Here is a 21,513-nt window from a genome sequence, read left to right on the forward strand (position 1 = left end):
ATTATTCCAAATTTTTAAAAATTCTCCAGTCCTTAAAAACTTAAACACAGCCGGGCGGTGGTGGCGCACGCCTTTAATCCCAGCACTCGGGAGGCAGAGCCAGGCGGATCTCTGTGAGTTCGAGGCCAGCCTGGGCTACCAAGTGAGTTCCAGGAAAAGGCGCAAAGCTACGCAGAGAAACCCTGTCTCGAAAAACAAAAAAACAAACAAACAAACAAACAAAAAACCTTAAACACTAAAAATTCAGTCTCTTTAAAATAGCCAGTCTCTTTTAGAATCCAAAGCCATTTAATATTCAGTCTCTCAACTGTGGGCTCCTGTCAAGTCAAATATAAATTAAACCCTTTCTTACTTCAATAGGGAAGAACCAGGGCACAGTCACAATCTGAACAAAGCAAAAACAAAAACAAACTCCAACAGTGTAAATAACTCAATGTCCAATTATCTGAGATTTACTCACATTCTTCTGGGTTCCTTCAAAGGGCTTGGGTCACTTCTCTGGCTCCACTGTCTGTAGCACACACACAGCCTATCTTCTAGACTCCAGCTAGGTGTATTCCACCGCTGCTGCCATTCTTGGTGGTTATCCCAAGGTACTGGTGTCTCCAAAATGCTGTCATCACTTTCTGCAATTGGGTTGCACTTTACACTGGTAAGCTCTCCCAGGCTTTCTTCAGGAACTCCAGCATGGCCACACAGTACCAAGCCTTGGCAGCTTTCCATGACCCCTTCATGCCTTCAAAACTAGTACCACCTGAGTGACTCTTACACTACCAAGTTGGCTGCCAGTGCAAGCTACAACCTTGGCCACCTCTGAAACACAGCTTCTGGGTACTGATTCAGGAAACACTTCTTCAGTGATACTGATCTCTTCTTAGTCACTGCTAATTTCTCAGCATCAACTGTCCCAGGAACGTGAAGCTTTTCTTTCAATGGTGCTGATCTCTTGTTAATCACGGCTGACTCTTCAGCCTCAGCTGACCAGAATGACAGAATCTTAATTTAAAATAGCAAATGGCCCCACAGAGTCTTTAAGCTTCTCTCTGAAACTTCACTACCAGGCCTCCATCCCCTGCATTTTTGTGTTCCAAGCTCACCATGCTTTGAACATTCAATGGCTTTTCTAGTCCAAACTGCCAAAGTCCTTCCACAATCCTCCCACAAAACACATGGTCAGGTCTATCAGAGCAATAATCCACTATCCTGGTACCAATTTCTGTCTTAGTTAGGGTGACTATTGCTGTGATGAAACACCATGACCAAAAGCAGCTTGGGGAGGAAAGAGTTTATTTGGCTTATGCTTCTACATCACTGTTCATCATTGAAGGAAGTCAAGGCAGGAACTCAAGCAGGGCAGTCACCTGGAGGCAGGAGCTGATGCAGAGAGGCCATAGAGAAGTGCTGCTTACTGGCTTGCTCCCCATAGCTTGCTCAGCCTGCTTTCTTATAGACCCCAGGACCACCAGCCCAGGATAGCACCACCCACAATGGGCTGCCCCCCTCCCATCACGAATTAAGAAAATGCTTTCCAGGCTTGCCTACAGTCCCATCATATGGAGACATTTTCACAATTGAGGTTCCCTCCTCTCCAATGACTAGCTCATGTCAAGTTGACATAAAACTAGCCAGCACATCTAGTTAGAGCCAAAGATTCTAAATTTTGCTTCAATAGTAAAAGCTAAGTTAGTGTGCAGGCTGGTGACATAGTTCTTCTGTGTAATGATGTTAATTGTTGCACTCTGTGTTATACAACCCTTCTAAGAGGCATAACTTCAGACTTCTGAATCTGAACTGTTAATAAATAATATTAACATCTCTCCATGTAGCCCCGACTGTCCTGAAACTCACCAGGCTGGCCTCCAACTCACAGAGCTCTGCCTGCCTCAGCTTCTAAGTGCTGGGATTAAAGGCGTGCGCCACCACATGCTGCTGTTTGTGCTTACTAATTGTGTTAAACGATGTTCAGACTTGCTAACTGTGTGTACTATAGCAGTGCCTCCTAATAATTCAAAGATATTGGACACTGGTAACATGAGAGTATCTGTAAATGCATACTTAACTTTTGTGAACTGAGGTTCCCAGAAGAAAGGAGGAGGGAAGGAGAAGGAAAAATAGAGGTGATAGACCGAGGGAGGGAGGGAGGGAAGGAGGGAGGGTGAAAGCTACATCTGTGTTAGAATATTCCACAAGGCCAAATGACTAAACTTCAAGATTATAGATGGCGATAAAATGTTGTAAACCAGAGTCAAATTATCTTGGACTATTTTGGGTCTCTTAGAAAACCATTCATTGCCCACCTCTGTGTCTGACCTAGCATGCTTGTGAAGGGGTCAAAATCTTAAAATTGGTGTTAGAGAAATGAGTCATCAGCACTGGCTGCTCTTGCAGAGGAATAGGATTTGGTTCCCAGCATCCACATGGTGGCTCACCACCATCTGTGACTCCAGTTCCTGGCCACCCAATGCCCTCTTTTGACTCCCAAGAACACCAGGTATAAATATGGTGCACATGCATACATACGTGCTGGCAAAATATTCAAAACTTAAATAAATCTTAAAAAAATTGTTTAATCTTAAATTGTATTCTTAAGGGACCACTAGCTTACACCATCCCAAAGCTAAGAATGTCATCAGATAAGAGACACCATGCAGGGTAAGCAGCTTTGGAAAAAGCTACCCCAAGGGCAAATTGGGAAAGGCTGGGCAAGAGCACCCAGCTACTGTGGGCATCACTGCAGCTGTTGCACCTAGGGGCTACAGGGTGGTGGCCGGTGCGTCAGATGGGCCTTCACTGGGGACCCGCCCTCTACAGCACCCCATTCGGTCGGAGAAGCATCCTGGCAGAGTGGATAGATGACCACCAAACCAGACTCAGCAACGCCCCGTGGTGCATCAAGTACTGAAGGCTTCGAAGTGGCTGTGCAGACCGACTCTGCCGTCTGCCGCCCGCCGAGTCCACTGGGGAACAGCTTACAGGGCTCGGAGATTCTCCGTGGATAGGACCGCTCCCACCTGGAAAGTTCCGCCGTTAGCGGTCGCTGAGGCCTCACTCTGCTCGCGCATGGCAGTTGCCGGAGGAGCCGTCTCCCACTGGGGTCAGCGAGGAAGGCCAGGGAAGGAAGGAGAAAAAGAAAGGGAAGGGGTGCTGGCTTGATTAAGAGCCTGAAAGACTGGAATTCAACAATCACCCTCCTCCCTAGTTTGAGGGTCAAACTCACTCCAGTTCTCTAGAGTTAGCCAAAGTAGTGAATCTGGAACGATGGAAGGTCAAAGATCACAGTTCCCTCTGGGGATCCCTCCAAGGCATAATTCCTACTGGGGATCCTAAATTGTCGGACTCAAGACGCAACTTGTAAGGGAGACCTCCCTCCCCTGAAAAGGAACTCGAAGCCAACAGTTCATCCTCCAGCGACTTGAGGTTGCAACATTTTCAAAGACATCCTTTTTAAAAACAGATTCCACAGATGGGCATTTGCAGTTGGTTGACGATGGCGTCAACAGCTACAGAAAACCACTTGGAGAAATGGCTTCTGCGCAAGGCTGCCCCCTGCTCAGAAGGACCTTCCGGTGCTGAGGCCAACAGTTCATCCTCAAAGGAAGTTAGTTACGTTGCAACTTTTGAAATTACCTCTTTTTCAAAGACTTTTTTTGATGGGACATTTGTAAAGGACCTGGCACTTTAGCGTCAATGGCCAGAAGTAACCAGACATGTGGGACAATTTCTGAAGGACAAATCCCCCCTCAAAAGGACCCCTTAGGATGACTTCAAGACACTTGAGATGAAACTTTTGAAATGGATGCCCACCCATGTACAGGCTCTCCTGTTGCTGAGGCCAATGGTTAGGGACCAGGGCATCTGCCGGTGACTGGAGGATGGAACTTTTCTAAAAGACCTGATGTTTGAACCGCAGGAACAAGGTGTCTTCAAGGGACCTGATAGGCCAGTGACTGCCTGCATTGTGATGTTGAAGAAATATTCTCAGCTGGATAATAACAACACAGCCGGTCTGGGGAGGGCTGGCCAGAAAAGACGTGAAAGCTGAAGTCATGGGGTACATGGGGTATCCTACAAGACTTGTCTTCAAGACAGGAGGTCTTTGACTTTCACAGGAGAGCTACCCCAATCAGAATCACAGCCTCAAAGCCCCCCAATTCTTTGGGCAGAGAAAGAATGTTCTAGAGGAGCCTGGATCCCTCACCCTTTTACATGGTGGTGTGGGCGTACCCAGAGTTCAAGAATAGGGCCATCAGAGCAAAGAGCTCGTTCAGCAATACCAGGAGCGCCCAGCCTTCCAGTGTCTCCCAGCCCAGACCATAATGGCTCCAAGGCTAAGCCTGAGTCAAGCACCAGAGCGGAGGCTACATACAGGAGCGCAGGGTTTTAGACGGGCTCCAGGGGTCATTAAGCTGTGGAGTCAGGGAGTCTTCTAGCACACCATCAAAATGGTTAGGAGTGGATGAAGCATGTGCTGATACCAGATTTCCTCCAGTTTGTCCTAAGTCTGCTTGCAGATGTCTCGTTTTCTTCTTTTTAGATGAAGGGAGGAAGGTGGTGGAGCTCAGGGACTCTGATGCCACAAGGCAGTGGCATTTAGTTGCCCTGATGTCTGTGCCAGGTGTCCCCACTATCCTGATCGAGCTCTGACCGGACGACAAGGCTTCCCTTGTGCTCTGGACAGGAAAGGTGAATTCTCTCTGCTTCTCTAGTGTCAACTACTGTCACGCCTCTGTGTCACAGTGCTTGCCAGAAGGGATCTCAAATTCACTACCTTAAATCTCTACCATTCTTTCCCGGTGACTGCATCTCACCAGCTTTGAAAGAAATGATTACTTTCAAGGCAAGGATGCCCACCCATCATCCACTGACTGTCTGATGCTTGGTTTCCATGGAGATTTTCAGAGCTACCCGACACAGGTGTTTTCTGATCTTATTGGGCAGCCCCCCTCTTTCTCATAAGCTGGTGTGACATTCGCTGCCCCACACCTCCAGCTTCTCATCCAGGACCTTCTCACAGTCTCAGCTCTCCAGCGCTAAAGCCAACCCCGGCGGCGCACGTGTATGGAGACTCGGGAGTCTCATTGCGTCATGTCTTACTGGAGTTGCTCTGAGTCCTGCTCATCAAAGCACTTCCTTTTGAGCAGGAGTCGCCCACTCTGCCGACATGACTGGGTTGCTCCAGGTGGTGGGAGAGTCTTAACTACCACTCCTCCATTAACAGCCTTCCTGTGGCCTCTTTGTGACAGTCCTGAGCCGGTGGCTGTAGTTAACTTTCTGTTGATGCCGGGACAGAATTCTACATGATTCTCTTTGGCTGAAAACTCCATGGTCCGCGGGCTTCCTCCTCTTTAGCAAGCTTGGTTTGGTTTCTTCCTTGGTGACAGGCTCGATTCCCTCATTTTTTTTTTCTCTCAAAGAAGGTCTTATGTTGGAGGAATCCGGCTAACGGAGCTTCTGCCCCTTTCTATGATGGCTGTAATTCCTGTTATTTATTAAGCGGCGCTGTTTACCATGTGAGAAAAGCCACGAGGTACAACAAAACCCACTATAAGAGTTTATTAAGGGAAAGGAATAGGAAAGGTGTGCGTAGGCCTGTGGAATAACTGTGCAGGAAGAGAGGGGAGGAATACGTGGCACCTGCTTTTGTAAGTTTCCCCCGCACATGCGCGTATGGGTTTACACAGCTACACTGCCCATGTGCATAGATTACGTGATCATGCAGCGCACGGTTTACGTTGGGATGACTAAGCATCTTTGCCAGCGCACATGCAGTCATGTAGCTGGGGGAGTGGCTAAGAATTCTAACAATTCCCACACTTCTCTTGCCTCTAAACTTGAATCACTCTGCTTGCCCACACTAACTGGATTTCAGCTGGATCTTTATGCCCTCCACGGTGTGTCCTTCAAGGTGACTAGTTCGTTCTTTGTATCAAGATGATGCTCCTGGCGCTCGACTTGGTTCTGCTTCACCACAGTCTCTGTAAAGGTTCCACACCACCTCCCAGATCTTCCCTGAAAACTATGGAGAACATTTGGTGTTGGCTTCTGTGGGTACCTTTTGTTCTTCTACCTTCCTAGCATCTTGTGGATTTGAATGGCTTTCTCTTTTCTTGTTCATTTTTTTGCTAAGCAAAGCCACGGTCTTTACTCTTAAATAGGTCTCAATTGTTGTTACTGCCTCAGGCTTTTTCTTGGGAAAACCGTCCATGACTTCTGAAGAGAGCTTCTGCTGCACTCTGCAAGCCTGCTCCCTGACTCCAAGCATCTGGCAGAGCTACTCTGCAGAAGGCAAGTCGGGGGGCGGGGGGGGGGGGGGCCCTGGCACTTCCCTATAGAGCCCACAAGTGGGAGACTGTGTCCCGGTTTCCCCAGCCACTGGTAAAGGTGGGTCAGCCCAACCATGGCTAGCCCATAGTTCACCCTACTGTTGCTGAGGCAACTCTGAGAAGTCCGACATCCAAGGGTTTCAGGCCCAAGACTTGGCTCCCAAATTCTTCGGGGCTCCCCATAAAGCTCGCTCTCCCAGTCTTCAAGGGTGGGAGCCCAGCGCGTGGGCACCCATTTCTTCTCTCATCCTCCTAAGTTCCGGGGTTCATTCCTCCTCTCAAGTCCTCCCCTGTGAGGACCAGAGTTTGGCAGGATCGGCAGTTCTTCTGCACAGTGTCATGCTCCTACCACACCACTCGTTTCCAAAGTTTTCCCAGCCTCTGGCCTCCACACTGCACCACTGCCCTGGTCTGGGAACTACTGCACTCACTGCACAGCCCCAGCTTTTTAACCACCCTGCAGTGGGTAAGGATGGGCAAGAGGGTTGTGATTTAGGCTAAAGCCCACCCTAGTCTTTGGTCCCCATGACTCTTGATGCCGTGAATACCACCTGTATATGGAGGGGCACAGGCATCCTATGGACAGGTGGAGTGTGTGTGACAGGCAGAAGGCCAGAGACAAGGGACAGAGTTCTCTGGGGAATTCAGATGGATGAGCAGACCTAGTTAGAGATGTCAGGACATAGCTTTTGTTCTTAATAATCCTGATAACTGTTTGGATGACCCAGGCAGAACATTTTGAGTGGCAGCTGTTCACAGCAAGATGACTCCGCGTGGAAAGATTGCCCAAAGCGGCAGCCAGAGCAACTTTATTCCAAGAATTTTTCTTAGGTTCCCACTGCAGCCAGCATCCTGGTTTTTGCCTCTTTGGTGAAACAAAGGAGCTTATAGAATTTGTTGGGAACGCTTTAGAAAGTTAGGTCCTGGCTGTATCCTCTCCAATCACTGGACCTAACGCTTTGCCTTCCATTTTGTTCGGGGCTCTTTTGAGCACTTTGGGTTCCTTTGGAACCATTTCTGGTGACTTTGTCTTTCCCGGGTTCTGAACTGTTTCAGTTTTGTGGCGCTATTTTTGAACTGTTATGCCATTTGTATGGTGGGTCTTAGACTCTTTGCGTATCTGGCCTACGACAGGGAAAGCTTTTAGGGTTATGCTGAACCAATATGGCTCTGCTGAAACATCTGAGATATGGAGGCAGGTGTATCAACTAGGTCACTGGTGTGAGTAACATGACCACATATGAAGTCTTTCCTGAGGTTATGATGATGGCATCTAAAGCAGCGTGGAGCATTCAGTCTGTGGCTGGCATTCCTAAAAACAAGTAACAGACTCCAGCCACTTCGTGTTTGCATTTCTTTTTAAAAAATTCTTGGCATGCCTTAACAAAATGTACATGTTTGTAGTATGTACACTCACATGTGTGCATCTTTTGGAGCTATTTCTTAGGCTATATTAATCCTTGGAGTTGTTTTCTCTGTATTTCTTCTCCCTTTAAAAAGTGGTTGGCAAAGATGCAAGAACTTAGCAAATTAGAAACCAGAAAAAAAAAAAAAAGACTGATTTTACTGGATTTCCCTTAGGGACTCTCATAAAGGTTAACTAACTGATATGTTAATTTTGAGCTTGCTTCCTTGTGGAATTGCATCTGACACTTTGTTAAGTCTGAAAATGAAGTGTTGAGGTCAGGCTAGGCCCTGCTCTGAGTTACTCTCTATTTTATAACACAGTGTTTTATTCTCCTTCGGGCTGTGTGTTGCCTTTACAAGCAAAGGGTGAGAGCAGTCCCCTGGGTGGATAAAACTGCAAGTCTACCACCCATCCAGCACAGACTGACGAAAGACTTAGTCCCGGAACTAGGAAGGGAATGATGCTGTGAGTCTATCAGGGAGAATTTAATCTGTGGAAGCACACGTTGTGAGCACTGCAGCTTGGATGGAAAAGTATCCTGGCAGTCGGGAGCCAAGGAATGCCACAAAGTCACTGTAGGCACAGCAGTTTACAGCTCTGCTCCAGGGAAAGGTTTCTCCAGCTCAAGTGAAACAACTCTGCTCTGGCAGGGGAGGGTTTCCTCACTGAAGCTGTTACAGCTCTGCTCAGGTCCAGCGATATCCCTGGGAGTATAGCACCTGGGCTCCCTCCGGTAAAAGTGTTACACCGCACAACAAACCTCACTCAAGAGATTTATTGGAGAGGAAGAATCCAGGAGGGTAGCTGCCTCTAGGGTGAGAAGCAGCAGCCAACTGAGCAGGGTACAGAGCTTATATAGGGTTTCTTGATGGGGGTGGGGGTGGGGCATGACTTGGGATTGGCGAGATTTCATGCTCAGGGACTTCAGGGATTGATGGAATTCTACAGCCTGATTCTGGGGCAAGCTCAGGGTTTGGTGGGATTTCAAGCCCTGGTCCTAGGGTCAAGTCAGGGTCAGGATGTTTTTCCTTGGCCCTTTTCACCCTACAGCATGGATGTATTAAAACTGTATCAGGAACACCAGACCCAAGAGCTTATTAGATACATCAAAGGCAGGAAAGGGTGTATTCCCTCACCTGGACGCCATACGATGAACTCCTAACACTAACGTTGTGTGATCCCACCTCCACCTGTCATCTGATACCCAGTGTGTGCATCAAGGACCAAGGACTCCCGATTATCCCCTGAGCATCTCTTGAGTTCCAGCTTGGCTCTCCCCTGCTGTGGACACAGCCTGCTCAACTGCCTGCCACCTATGCACCCAGCTGATCTGAGCAGCCATCTCCAGTTTCCTGCTTTCCCCTCACAGCTGGCTGAACTCTGCAGCCTCGCTCTCAACCCCGCCTCAGTAGCAGCAGCAGCACCAGCAGCAACCCCCTCCCAGAAACAGTTCATTATCTCATCCCTCAGCCCACTTCTGAAACCTCTCGAACTCGGCTGCAACTCATTCTGTAATCTGCGTAGACATATATAGGTATAGGTGCTGTGAGATATGAGAGTTTACGCTAGTAATTAAGACTGGAATAAAGGACCCTTCATTCACCTTGGCCAGGCTACCAAGGTAGACAGATGATGACAGAAACCGCTCAAGTAGAGCTGGAGAGATGGTTAAGAGTATACTGTTGTTGCAGAGGACCTGACTTCAGCTCCCAGCACCCACATCAGGTGACTCACAACTGCCTGTAACTCCAGCTCCAGCGGATTTGACACCACTGGCCCCTGTCGGTACCCACACTCACACGCACCGATTCCCACATGGACAACATACCACATACACATAATTTTAAAAAATTAATGAGAAAAAATTTAAAGGAAACTGCTAAGCCTTGTGATTTTATTTGCTATTCAGTAAATTCTGCCCTTGTGGAAAGACACAGACATGTCCATATGTGTGTTTCTGGCATAGTGTATGGTCCATGCTGAGGCTGTGAGAAAATCTCACAGGATTCACCAGAGAGATAACTTATAGGCTAAACGATTAAATTGTTTAAAATGTGCTTTTATTGAGTACTCAGATAAGTCCAAATTGCTTTTTGCTGGGCAAACTTAAAATGTAAATTTCAAAGATTAATTTTAGGGTTGTCCTATGTAAAAATACTTTTGCATGAATTCTGGGCCTTCATTCAAATAAAATACTATATATTTTGTCATCATGGAGATAATTCTTCTATTCAGCTAATTGATAATGTATTTGTTTATTTAATTTTGTTGGTTTTGGTGGGTTTTTTTGAGACAGAGTCTCACTATGTAGCCCTGCCTAGCCTAGCCCACTCTGTAGAGCCGGCTGGCCTAAAACTCACAAACATCTGCCTGCCTCTGCCTCTGGAGTGCTGGGATAAAAGACATGCACCACCATACTAGACCCAACATTTTGTTTAAATAATGTCTTAAAATATATGGCTATCTTATCAGGAAAGAGTTACTGGTTCTTTATGGATCTCATTCATAAATAATGTTCTAAATGAACTCAGAAGGAAGCTTGAGGCCCATTTTATTGAAGTTTTGAAAGAAAAACAGGGCAAGCATGCTAGAAGTCTTGCTGTCAGGAGGAAGGAGATGGAGAAGAGGAAGAGATATTCCTTATTGAGTCAGGGTCCAAAAAAGCAAGCAAGCTCAGAGAGAGAAGTCTGCAAAAAGCTGCATAGGTGAGCGTCTCCATGGAGAGTAGACCACTCTGAGGGTGGACATGTTTCATTAAGTGTCTGATGAAAAAATACAGAGGTTGAGCGCAGGGCAAGCTACTGCTTGTGAGTTAGAACTCATAAAAGTGGGCAAACAATATGAGCACCTGCGAGAAGGGAGGGACAATATGTAATGTTCTCATATTTGAGACAGAGTAGAATGTCGTGTCACCACCCAGAGCCAGAGGTGGAACTCCGTGTTCTTTTGACCAGTAAGAAGCGGCTTTTTCTCAGTGGACTCAACAAAGCCCTGATCCCTCCACCCTCCTGCATTTCATAAGATTCATATTTTGAATCTTAAGGAGGGACAGTTGTGATGAGTCCCTTGTTAACAAGAAAATGGGTGATGGCATCCAAAGCTGGTGCTGAGGAGGGGGTCCATCCTCAGTGGCCTCCACACCTGCTAATGCCTGTCTTGTGTCTACCCAACAATGTCACAAGCATGTCCAAGATAAAAATCACCGAGCTCAAACTAGTATTGTTTCTGAAGACAGGGACGTTGGCTGCAGGATCTCTGATAAGATAATTCAGTATCCGTGTTTGTAAATATGTCTGTCATATGCTCTCCAACTGATCCATGCAACTCGGTGAGAGTCTTGTTAGCTGTTTTGTTGACGGCAGCCTGTGCTGAAACTGTTTTTGTATGTTTGAAACTCTGAGGCTGTGGCCTCTCACTCCTGCTGCGCTCTGTGTTCTTGTTACGGCATTTATTCACAAACTGTATGTGAACTCTGGAAGGGAACAATGGACCAAGCTGGAAGCAGCTTGCAGTCTCCTCTTACCCTTTTCACCTCAGTCTATTTTAAAGAACCGTTTCTGGGAATGAAGACTGCCAAGAGGCAGAATTTCAGCAATGGGACATCTTGGTAAAAGAAAAGCCAAGGCTTTCTTGTCAAATCCAGTTGTGAACTGCCCACCTTCATACCATTTTCAACCCTTGAACTTGTTAAATGGTTTGAAAGGGTTGCTGGGCCCGTGTGTCTTGAATTTTCATCTCAAGGTGATGATTTAAGATCTTAGTAGAGATAACAAGGTAAAGAGTGAAGGAAATTTGTAAGTTTTCATTTGGCAAAGTACATGAAGATTGTTACTTAGCCAAAAACTTCATCTGTCTATTGCTATAAAATAAAACAATACATTTTAACCTTTTGGTCTTTGTAAAAGCCTTAGAATACATACAGGTTAAAACTGGATGGGAGAGTTGGAGAGGCAGCCAGTTAAGCAGAGGAAATTCCCCAGCATTCACGTGGTGGCTCACAATCATGTATAACTCCAGCTCCAGGTGACCTGGGCATGCACACAATGTACTCACATACCTGCAGGCAAAACACTCATAAAATAAATTTTAGAAATAAATTGGCCGGGCAGTGGTGGCACACGCCTTTAATCCCAGCACTCAAGAATCAGAGGCAGACAGATCTCTGTGAGTTCAAGGCCAACCTGGTCTACAGAGCGAGTTCCAGCACAGCCAAGGCTACATAAAACCAAAATAAAAGACAACAAAATCAGATGGAGGGGCTGGAGAAATGGCTCAGAGATTAAAAGCACTTGCTTCTCTTCCAGAGGCCCTGAGTTTGGATCCCAGCACCCTGTCGGTGTCATATAATTGTAAGTCCAGCTCCAAAGGATCTGATGCCTCTAGTCTGAGGGCACCTGCATTCAGGTGCTCATTGGTACACACACCTACATGTAATTAAAAGTAATTTATTTTTTTTTGTTTTTTTGTTTTTCGAGACAGGGTTTCTCTGTGTAGCTTTGCGCCATTCCTGGATCTCGCTCTGTAGACCAGGCTGGCCTCGAATTCACAAAGATCCGCCTCCCTCTGCCTCCCGAGTGCTGGGATTAAAGGCGTGCGCCACCACCACCCGGCCAGTAATTTTTAAAAAAATCTTTTAAATTGAATGTAATTCAGCCTTTCAAGGACTCAAAATATAAGTGAATGGTGCCCAGACTGCATTTAAAAATTGGGTTTTTCTTTTCCAGACACCAATTATTTCATTAACAATGGTGGCTCACAAGGATTGTAGATGTTAGAAACAAAGAGGAACCTCTGTGTCACAAAGGAACACAAAAGTGCAAGCAGCTCAACAAGGAAATCCCTTTCTCCAGAAAGCGTGGGCTGTGACCCAAAGCAGGCCAGCAAGCACACAGCCAAAATGGCCTCTCTTATGTCTCCGATGTAGGTGAGGACTGTATCTCACCCTATTCACCCTCGAGAGCTCATCTTCATAATCTTACCATGGGCTAATCTTGGTGCAAAGGAGATGAGGGAGACCCAGGACATATGGGTGGGTGCTTGTCGAGCTAGCAGCCTTCGCTAGAAGAAACATTTCTTACATAGAGGAAGGTGACTGCAAGGGTGTGAGCTCTTAGCATGTGTAGCAGGTAGATACGGGTGGCTGGTAAAGAAAGAGGTTGTGTACTTTGTACAGTATTTGCCTGTCAGAGGCCTGGGGAAAATACAAGACAGTCCATAGCCATAAATAGCTGCCTGTCATCTTCTGACATCTTGAAACTTAAATATGTCATTTAATTGATACTGTTGGATCTTTCTGTACTTAGGTGGGGAATTTGACAAGTCTTTACTTACCAAAGATTTAAACCAAGACTGTTAAAAAAAAAAGTTTTCTGCTAGTTTTTCGGACTGCTTAGAAAATTATTTTAATAAAGCTGGGACTCAAATATCTGTTTAGATCAAAACACTTTAAATGATTACTTTGTAAATAGCTGTTTTAAACTGATTCTAGTCCATTTAGTTCCCTGCATGCCTGGGACTCTAAAAACTTCAGACCTGTGTCAGAACTTAATATATAATTCAAAATCTTACAGATTAAAGACATTTAGTTTAATGCATGCAAAGTAGCATGCTTTCAGTGTGGTTATTAAATGAGTCTTTTGTTTTTGTAACCTATGATAACCATGCAATAATTAGAACATGTCTTAGGGTTTCTGTTTCTGTGAAGAGACACCATGACCACAGCAACTCTTATAAAGGAAAACATTCAATTGTGGTGGCTTACAGCTCAGAGGTTCAGTCCACTATCATCATGGTGGGACATGGCAGCGTGCAGGCAGACATGGTGCTGGAGAAGTAGCATCTTACAGGCAACAGGAAGTGGTCTGAATATCATAATAAATGAAGCAAGCATATATGAGACCTAAAAGCCCACCTCCACAGTGACACACTTCCTCCAACAAGGGCATACCTACTCCAATAAAGCCATATCTCCTAAAAGTACCACTCCCTTTGGGGACATCTTCTTTCAAACCACCACATTCCTCTCCTTGGCCCCTAAAGGCTTGTGGCCATATCATAATGCAAAAATGCATCCAGTCCAACTTCAAAAGTCCCCATAGCCTCTGACAGTCTCAAACTTGTTTCAAAGTTCAAAGTTTAAAGTCTTTTTTCTGAGACTCATTGAATCTGTAGTCTCCTATAAATCAAAAAAGCGAATCAGATACTTCCAGTATAATGGCATGAAATATACATTACCATTCCAAAACATAGGGAAGGAAGCATAGTGAGGAAATACTGGACCAAAGCAAGACTGAAAACCAGCTGGGCAAACTCCAAACTCTGCATCTCTGTGTCTGATGTCAAAACACTCTTCAAGGCCAGGTGGAAGTGGCACACGCATTTAATCCCAGCACTCAGGTGTGGTGGTATTGTGTTCCCCAAAATATTGTGTACCCTAGTAAACTTATCTGGGGTCAGAGAACAGAAAAGCCACTAGATACTTAGGATAGGCAATGGTAACACATGCCTTTAATCCTAGCATTCCAGAGGCAGAAATCCATCTGTTCAAGATACAGCCAAGCATGGTGACTCACGCCTTTAATCCCAGAAAGCAGCCTTTAATCCCAGGGAGTGATGGTAGAAAGCAGAAAGATATATAAAGCATGAGGACCAGAAACTAGAAGCATTTGGCTGGTTAAACATTTGGCTGGTTAAGCATTCAGGCTTTTGAGCAGCACAGTTTAGCTGAGAGCCATTCAGATATGAGGACTCAGAGGCTTCCAGTCTGAGGAAACAAGATCAGCTGAGAAGTTGGCCAGGTGAGGTTAGCTGTGGCTTGTTCTGTCTCTCTGATCTTCCAGTGTTCACCACAATAACTGGCCTCAGGTTTGATTTTATTAATAAGAACTTTTAAGATTCCTGCTACACTTGGGAGGCAGAGCCAGGTGGATCTCTGTGAGTTTGAGTTCATCCTGGTCTACAAAGCAAGATCCAGGACAGGCACCAAAACTACATGGAGAAACCCTGTCTCAAAAAACAACAACAACAAAAAAACCACTCCAGATCTCCAACTCTGTTCTGCTTTGTTGACAGCAATACATTTCTTTCTTTTGAGCTGGTTCCACTCCCTGTTAGCAGCTCTCCTCAGCTGGTATCCCACAACTCTGGCATCTCTAACATCTTGGGGTCTCCAAGGCAATCCAGGCTTCAGCTTCATAGCTTCACACAATGGCCTCTCTAGGCCTCCATTCAGAGACACCCCTGCCACATACCAGGCCTCAGCAGCTTTCCTGAGTCATAGAGGAAGATTCCATAATGCCTTTCTTCTACCCTTGACTCGAAAGCCAGAACCACATGGCCAAAGCTGCCAGGTTCTATTGCTTGCTGGGGCTAGAACATGGCTCCCTTGTTCAATTACATCTTCACTAGCTTTCTGATTTCCATGGTTTCCTTCACTGCCTAAGCTTGGCTGTTTTGGAACTTGCTCTGTCGACTAGGCTGGCCTCAGATATCTGCCAGCCTCTGCCTTTCAAGTGCTGGGATTAAAGGCCTGCACTACCACACCTAGCTCTAAACTTTTCTTTAATTCCCTTTGACAAGTTGGAAGCCTGGCTGGGTTGGATCTTGCCCTGAGGTCACCACTCCCATTATTCCTTCTCTTAATCTGTTTCTCTCCTTGAACACAGGATTGAGCCATTCCACCTGTTGCACTGTTTCTCAATCTGTACTGTTTGTATTTTTATGTGCTCAGCTTGCTCCTTTTCATTCAAAATCTTCATCAGAGTTAACACTAACAATCACATGACAGAGTTTACACTAGGCTGTTTTGAAATTTCCTCTGCCAGTGGAATTAATCCAAAACTCCTTACTTTAGCCTCAGGCAGACTTTTCAGACAAGGGCAAAAAGTATCCACATTCTTCACCAAAATATCGTAAGACAGGTCTTTAGGCCACACACTAACATTCTTTTCCTCTGATACCTCTTGATCCCAACAGTTCAAATCACTCTCAGCACCACTGTCTTCCATGCTCCTACTAGTATGACCCATTAAGCAGTGCTTAAAGCATTCCACTGATTTCCTAACTCAAAATACCAAAGTCCAGATTTCCTCCAAAAAAAAACATGGTCAGGCCTATCACAGCAATACCCCAGTCCCTGGTACAAACTTCTGTCTTAAGTTTTCTATTGCTATGAAGAGACACCATGACCATGACAACTCTTATAAAAGAAAAATACTCAATTGGGGTGGCTTACACTTTCAGAGGTAATAGGTTTTCTGTATCCCAATAGAAGGTTTCTCTGCCAACCCAGTAAGCCAGATCAAGCCAAATTAAAAAGTAACAGACCAGGTTTATTTTGAGCAAAGCAGCTTCCAGGTGACCCCTCCAGCCCCCAGAGATCATGGAGGGAGAAAGGTCAGGAAAAATCACATGGCCAATCTAAAGGGGGGAGCGAGAAAAGGAGGAGAGGATGCCAGGGGACAGCCACCCAACCAGACACAGAATAAGAAGGGAAGAAAAGATATACAGAAATAGAGAAAGGTAAAAGCCCAGAAGCAAATGGCAGACAGGATAATTTAAGAAAAGCTGGCTAGCGACAAGCCAAGCTGAGGCTGGGCATTTATAAGAAAGAATAAACCTCCATGTACTTATTTGGGAGCTGGGTGGTAGGCCCCCAAAGAGTAATGGGTAAAAACAACCAACAGCATACTCTGATAGTTTTCTTTAGGCAAAGATAGTCAGACACACTTGGACACTGTGCAAGCCAAGCACATTGGCCATACATGACCCAAGGAATATATCTGTAAAGAAGTACTTATATTTCAGACTGGTTTCCTCTATTTGACCTTGTCTGTAACTAGTTAAGATTCTCTAAAAAAGAAACCTGAACTAGGGATCGAAGAGATGTCTTATCACTTAAGAGCACTGGCTGCTCTTCCAGAGGACCTGGGTTCTATTCCCAGCACCCACAAACTTCCATATCTTCTGACCTCTGTGGTACCAGACACACATGTGGTGTACAGACATACACAGGGGCAAAACAACTGTCTTAGTCATTGTTCTATTGCTGTGAAGAGACACCATGACCAAGGCGCCTCTTATAAAAAGAAAGCATTTAACTGGGGACTGGTTTACTATTTTAGAGGGTTAACCTGTGATTATCATGGTGCAAAGCAGATAGACAGCAGCTGAGTGCTTCACACCCTGATCCACAGGGCTGGTAAGGGCTTTTGAAACCTCAAAGCCCTCCCTCCCCTTGCGTGAATCCTAATTGGTCTTAATAAAAACCTGGAACCAGATCCTAGGAATGCCCTGTTTACAGTCCCTTTTTAGGTGACCTTGTTTACCGCAACTGAAACACCTAACATTTCAATTTTTCTTCAAACCTCTGGAAATCACCTCTCCTATCCAAGCATCATCATGATCATGAGATTCAATATTGTTTGTATCTCGGATCCATTCCTCCAAGGGTGCTGACCTGTGCCTTTAAAGGCCTAATTACCCTGTTGCATTGTGTATTATTTTCAAAAGCCAGAGATTTAATTATTATCTGTCTAGCTTCTGAGTTTGGTATCATTCTTTTTACTGCTGGAGTCAATCTTTGTAAGAAATCAGTGAAGGTTTCTTTTGGGCCCTGTATAACTTTAGTAAATGATTCAATTTTCTTTCCTACTTCTTCAATTCTGTCCCAAGCATTCAAGGCTGCTGGGTGGCATAAAGCCAGGGTTTGGTCATCATATAAAGATTGTCTTTGTATATCAGCATAATCACCTCCAAGAAGTTGATCTTGGGAAATTTCCATACCTCTAGCCCTACTTCATTGTTCAATGATCTTAGCCTCATCTTTCCACTAGGTCTTCCATTGTAACTGGGGTCCAGCCTCCAAGACTGCTGTAACCAAATCTCTCCAGTCTTAAAGGATAATTCTATTACAAGTTGATCATGAGTTTAACATCTGCTTCACAAAAGGTGAGTGCATGCCATATGGGACTATTGTTTCCTTGAATCTCCTCAAATCTAACATTTACATAGGAGTTCATTTACCTCTTACACAGTCTGGGGGATATGTATCATTTGGCAGTTCCTGTAAGGTTACTGGATAGATTAAGGTTGGCTGTTTGAAAGCCTTAGGCTGTTTCTCCGTAACCTTATAATGCACTGTTGAGATTGGTTTGTAGTGGGTAGCTGTTCCAGCTTTGACCTGGAAGTACTACCCCCAGTGAGGCTTCTGGTAATTGTCACACTTACCTATGGCCTGCCCCTGAGGCAGGGCTGAGACAGGAGCCCTTAAGACTCGAGTTTCAGATGTACTGGTTCTCTTGGTTCCTGGTGATCCCGGATGCTGGATGTAGACCAAGCAGAGTTCTCCAGAGAACACCGCTGGACTGCACTTCACCTCTCCTGGATCCTGTAACCTATCCCTTTACTTGTTGTAAGTTATCCCACAAAATAAACCTCCCTTTTAACTATGTGGAGTTGCCTTAATAAATCCTCCAATATTGGTTCTCCTTTAAATTCCTCTGTCTGGATCTGAATATCTCTATGATCTGTTTTAATAAGTTTTTCTAAGACTTGTATCTTGGCACTCATATCAACCAACTTTTTTAATGATAAAGCAGAATGGTCAAACAAATAATATTTATAATTGATATTACATGAATCCTATCAACATTAACTATCCTCCCATTTAATTGTTCCATTTTCAGACCATCTAATGTATTATCAAAAAAAGACAAAATTCCCTCCATTATATTATATTATATTAATGTTTCCTATTTTTTAATGTGGGAAAAAAACTCTCTTTTAACTAATTCCTCCCTTCAAGAAATCCCAATTAATTCACCAAATCTGCTGACAATGACGATTCAGATGACAGTGTGTCAGCAGCCCGAGAGAGGGTCCAAAGAAAGCCACAACCCACTGGGAGAGGGAAGAAGCAAAAGATCCAGCCATCTGCACAGAGGAACGTGTGAAAGTGGCAAACTCCTGTGGCTTTTGGAGCCCAAAAGCCTGTAGAGTCTGCTGCAGAGAGGCTGCAACAGAAACTTAGCCGGCAGGGTGGGGACTCCGGCCCAGGTGGGGCTCTGGCCTGTGCTGATGGTTGCAAAGCCGCAGGCAAACGGCTTTTTCATGATATTGTGCCCCACATTGGGTGCCAGATGTTGAGCAAATCCTAATTGGCCTTAATAAAAACCCAGAACCAGATATCAGGGTGAAAGCTGAAAGATCAGAGAAGCAGAGCAAGCCACAGCTACCATCTCTTACCTCACCAACTCCTCAACCTTAAAGAGACTGACTTCCTGTCTCCTCCCCCACCTTATATTCCTTTCTCTGCCCAGCCATATTACTTCCTGTCTCAACCTTCTTAATGCTGTGATTAAAGGTGTGTGATCCCAAGTACTGGAATTAAAGGTGTGTGCCACCACTGCCTGGCTCTGTTTCTCTTTGAGACTGGACTAATCTCATGTAGCCCAGTGTGGCCTTCAACTCACAGAAATCCAGACTGATCTCTGCCTCTGCCTCCCGAGTGCTAGGATTAAAGGTGTGTGCCACCACCGCCTGATCTCTATGGCTAACTCTGTGGCTCGCTCTCTGCTTTGATCTTCAGGCAAGCTTTATTTCCTAGAAACCAAACAGTATATCACCACACCACCCCCACCCCCAGTGGCACACTTCTTCCGACAAGGCCACACCTCCTAATGCTTCCTTCTCCAACAGTTCCACTCCCTGGTGACTAAGCATTCAAATATACAACTCTACGGGAGTCTTTCTCATTCAAACCACCACACCTCATCTCAAATACATAAACTTTGAAACTGCCATAAAAAGTTAATTGGCACTTAACTGCTTGACATGTGTCAGTCCCCTCTCCCTCAGTGTGTGAACAAGTTGGACCAACTGGGATAGATCTGATCCTATGGAGAAGAAACAGTGGAGCTCAAACCACCCAATTGGTAACCAGTGGTGTCTTCAGTGAATAGTGTTCAGAGACAAGGGGGTGTGGGGCTGTCAGACTCAAAAGTCACAGCGGGCTTAGCCGTGCTTGCCTGCAGTCCCAGCGCTTGGGAGGTTGAGGCAGGAGAATTGTTTGAGGCTCTCCTGGGCTTTATGATGAGATACTATTGCCCACCGACAGCAGGATGGAGTAGCTTGTGCCAGCCTGGTTACCTGTCACTACCTGAACGTGTCGTAACAATGGTTCTTACTTATATTCCTGTTGTGGTGTTTATTTTAGACACAGGCACGTGTCGCCTCAGATGTTAAAGAGTGGGGAAATGTAACATTTGACGTTGCAACATGACATCTTCATCTACCAGTGTATTAGGCCATTTCCGTCTGTAGCTGTCCTGTTTGGACTCACCTGCCAGAGCTCAACACAGCGCAGGCGCACAAGCACTGGGAGACTTATGAAGAAGGCCTTGTGTCTGCCATGTTGGTGTTAGATCGCAGACCTGTCCCATTGAGACTCTGGTCACTCTAAGCAGCTAGCTTAGAGATCAGGCCATGCCTCCTGCCCTTCTCTCTCTAAGAGAGTTTAAAAGCCACCCTGCGCCAGATGAACAGCCCGACTATGGTATCTGGTTCCCTCATGCTCTCTGTCACGCAGGCTGTGTAAAATGAAGTCAGTGATGGTCCGCTGAACTTAAAGTCATATTTTCTTTGGGAAATTTTCTGAAGGTCCTCTTGCCCCTACAGCCCTGCTCCCTCTCACACTGTTCATGGCGAAGGCTATCTCTCTTATACTTTAGCTATCCTTCCTCTCTAGGTTTTAGGAGGGTTTTTTTGTTTGTCTGTTTGTTTATTTTTGTTTGCGTCGGGGTCTAGCTGGCCTGGAACTCTGCTCCCTATGTAGGTCATGCTGGCCTCCAACTCACAGAGATGAAATTGCTTCTGCATTACCGCCCCCACCCCACGAGTGCTGGGATTAAAGGCAAGTGCCGCTAAGCCTAGCTAGTGCTCTCTAGGTTTTACAGAGAAGCCTATTTTTCTCTTTAAGGCCCACCCCACTGCTTCTGATATAATGTACTATCTCCCAAGGACCCAAGTCCTCTGTAAGAGCAGCAATTTATATATTATACATATAATTTATGTGTATGTGCACTTCATGTGTGTGACCCCTAAGGAATCATACAAAATTAGCAACAAGCTAACGTGAAGGAACGGTTATCACGCATCTCTGTGGGAATCCAGAGAATAAAGGGCTTTCTGAAGTAACACTGAAGAAACCCTGCCTTTTGGTGGCGCATGCCTTTAATCCAGCACTTGTGAGGCAGAGCCGGGTGGATCTCTGTGAATTTGAGGCCAGCCTGGTCTACAGAGCGAGATCCAGGACAGGCACCAAAACTACACAGAGAAACCCTGTGTCGGAAAAAAAAAAAAAGGAAATCTTAAGTCATGCTCTAAAGCAAGTTTCTAGATATTATCTGTATCTTGGTTGGGGTTGGGGTTAGGGCTAACTCAACCACACTTAAAAAGAGTTATTCCAGGGTTGGGGATTTAGCTCAGTGGTAGAGCTCTTGCCTAGCAAGTACAAGGCCCTGGGTTCGGTCCTCAGCTCTGGGGAAAAAAAAAAAAAACACAACGGAAAAACAAAGCGTTATTCCTTAGACGCCTTCAGTTTCAAAGAACTCAATCTGCCAAGTGGGTTGTGGTGGCCCATGCCTTCAATCCCAGTGTTTGGGAGGTAGAAGCAGGTGGATCTCTGTGAGCTTGGGGCCAGCCTGGTCTACATATTGAGTTCCAGGACAGCCAAGTCTATACTGAGACACGCTATCTCAAAACACAAAGCACCAGGAAGAAATC

At 45.5% G+C, this 21,513-nt stretch overlaps 1 long non-coding RNA gene across 13 annotated transcripts in view; it reads left to right on the top strand.

Annotated features, from left to right (window-relative positions):
- LOC128096690 (uncharacterized) overlaps nucleotides 1-21,513 on the top strand; it is a 109,336-nt gene that overhangs the window by 54,105 nt on the left and 33,718 nt on the right. For all 13 annotated transcript variants that reach the window (XR_008213706.1, XR_008213705.1, XR_008213708.1 and 10 more), the window contains exon 2: nucleotides 17,565-17,679. This is a non-coding gene — a long non-coding RNA (uncharacterized LOC128096690). The remainder of the gene's footprint in view (nucleotides 1-17,564; nucleotides 17,680-21,513) is intronic.

This window comes from Peromyscus californicus, unplaced genomic scaffold, assembly GCF_007827085.1.
Source record: "Peromyscus californicus insignis strain IS unplaced genomic scaffold, ASM782708v3 Scaffold_5__1_contigs__length_169319896, whole genome shotgun sequence".
In the NCBI taxonomy this organism is placed as follows: Eukaryota; Metazoa; Chordata; class Mammalia; order Rodentia; family Cricetidae; genus Peromyscus; species Peromyscus californicus.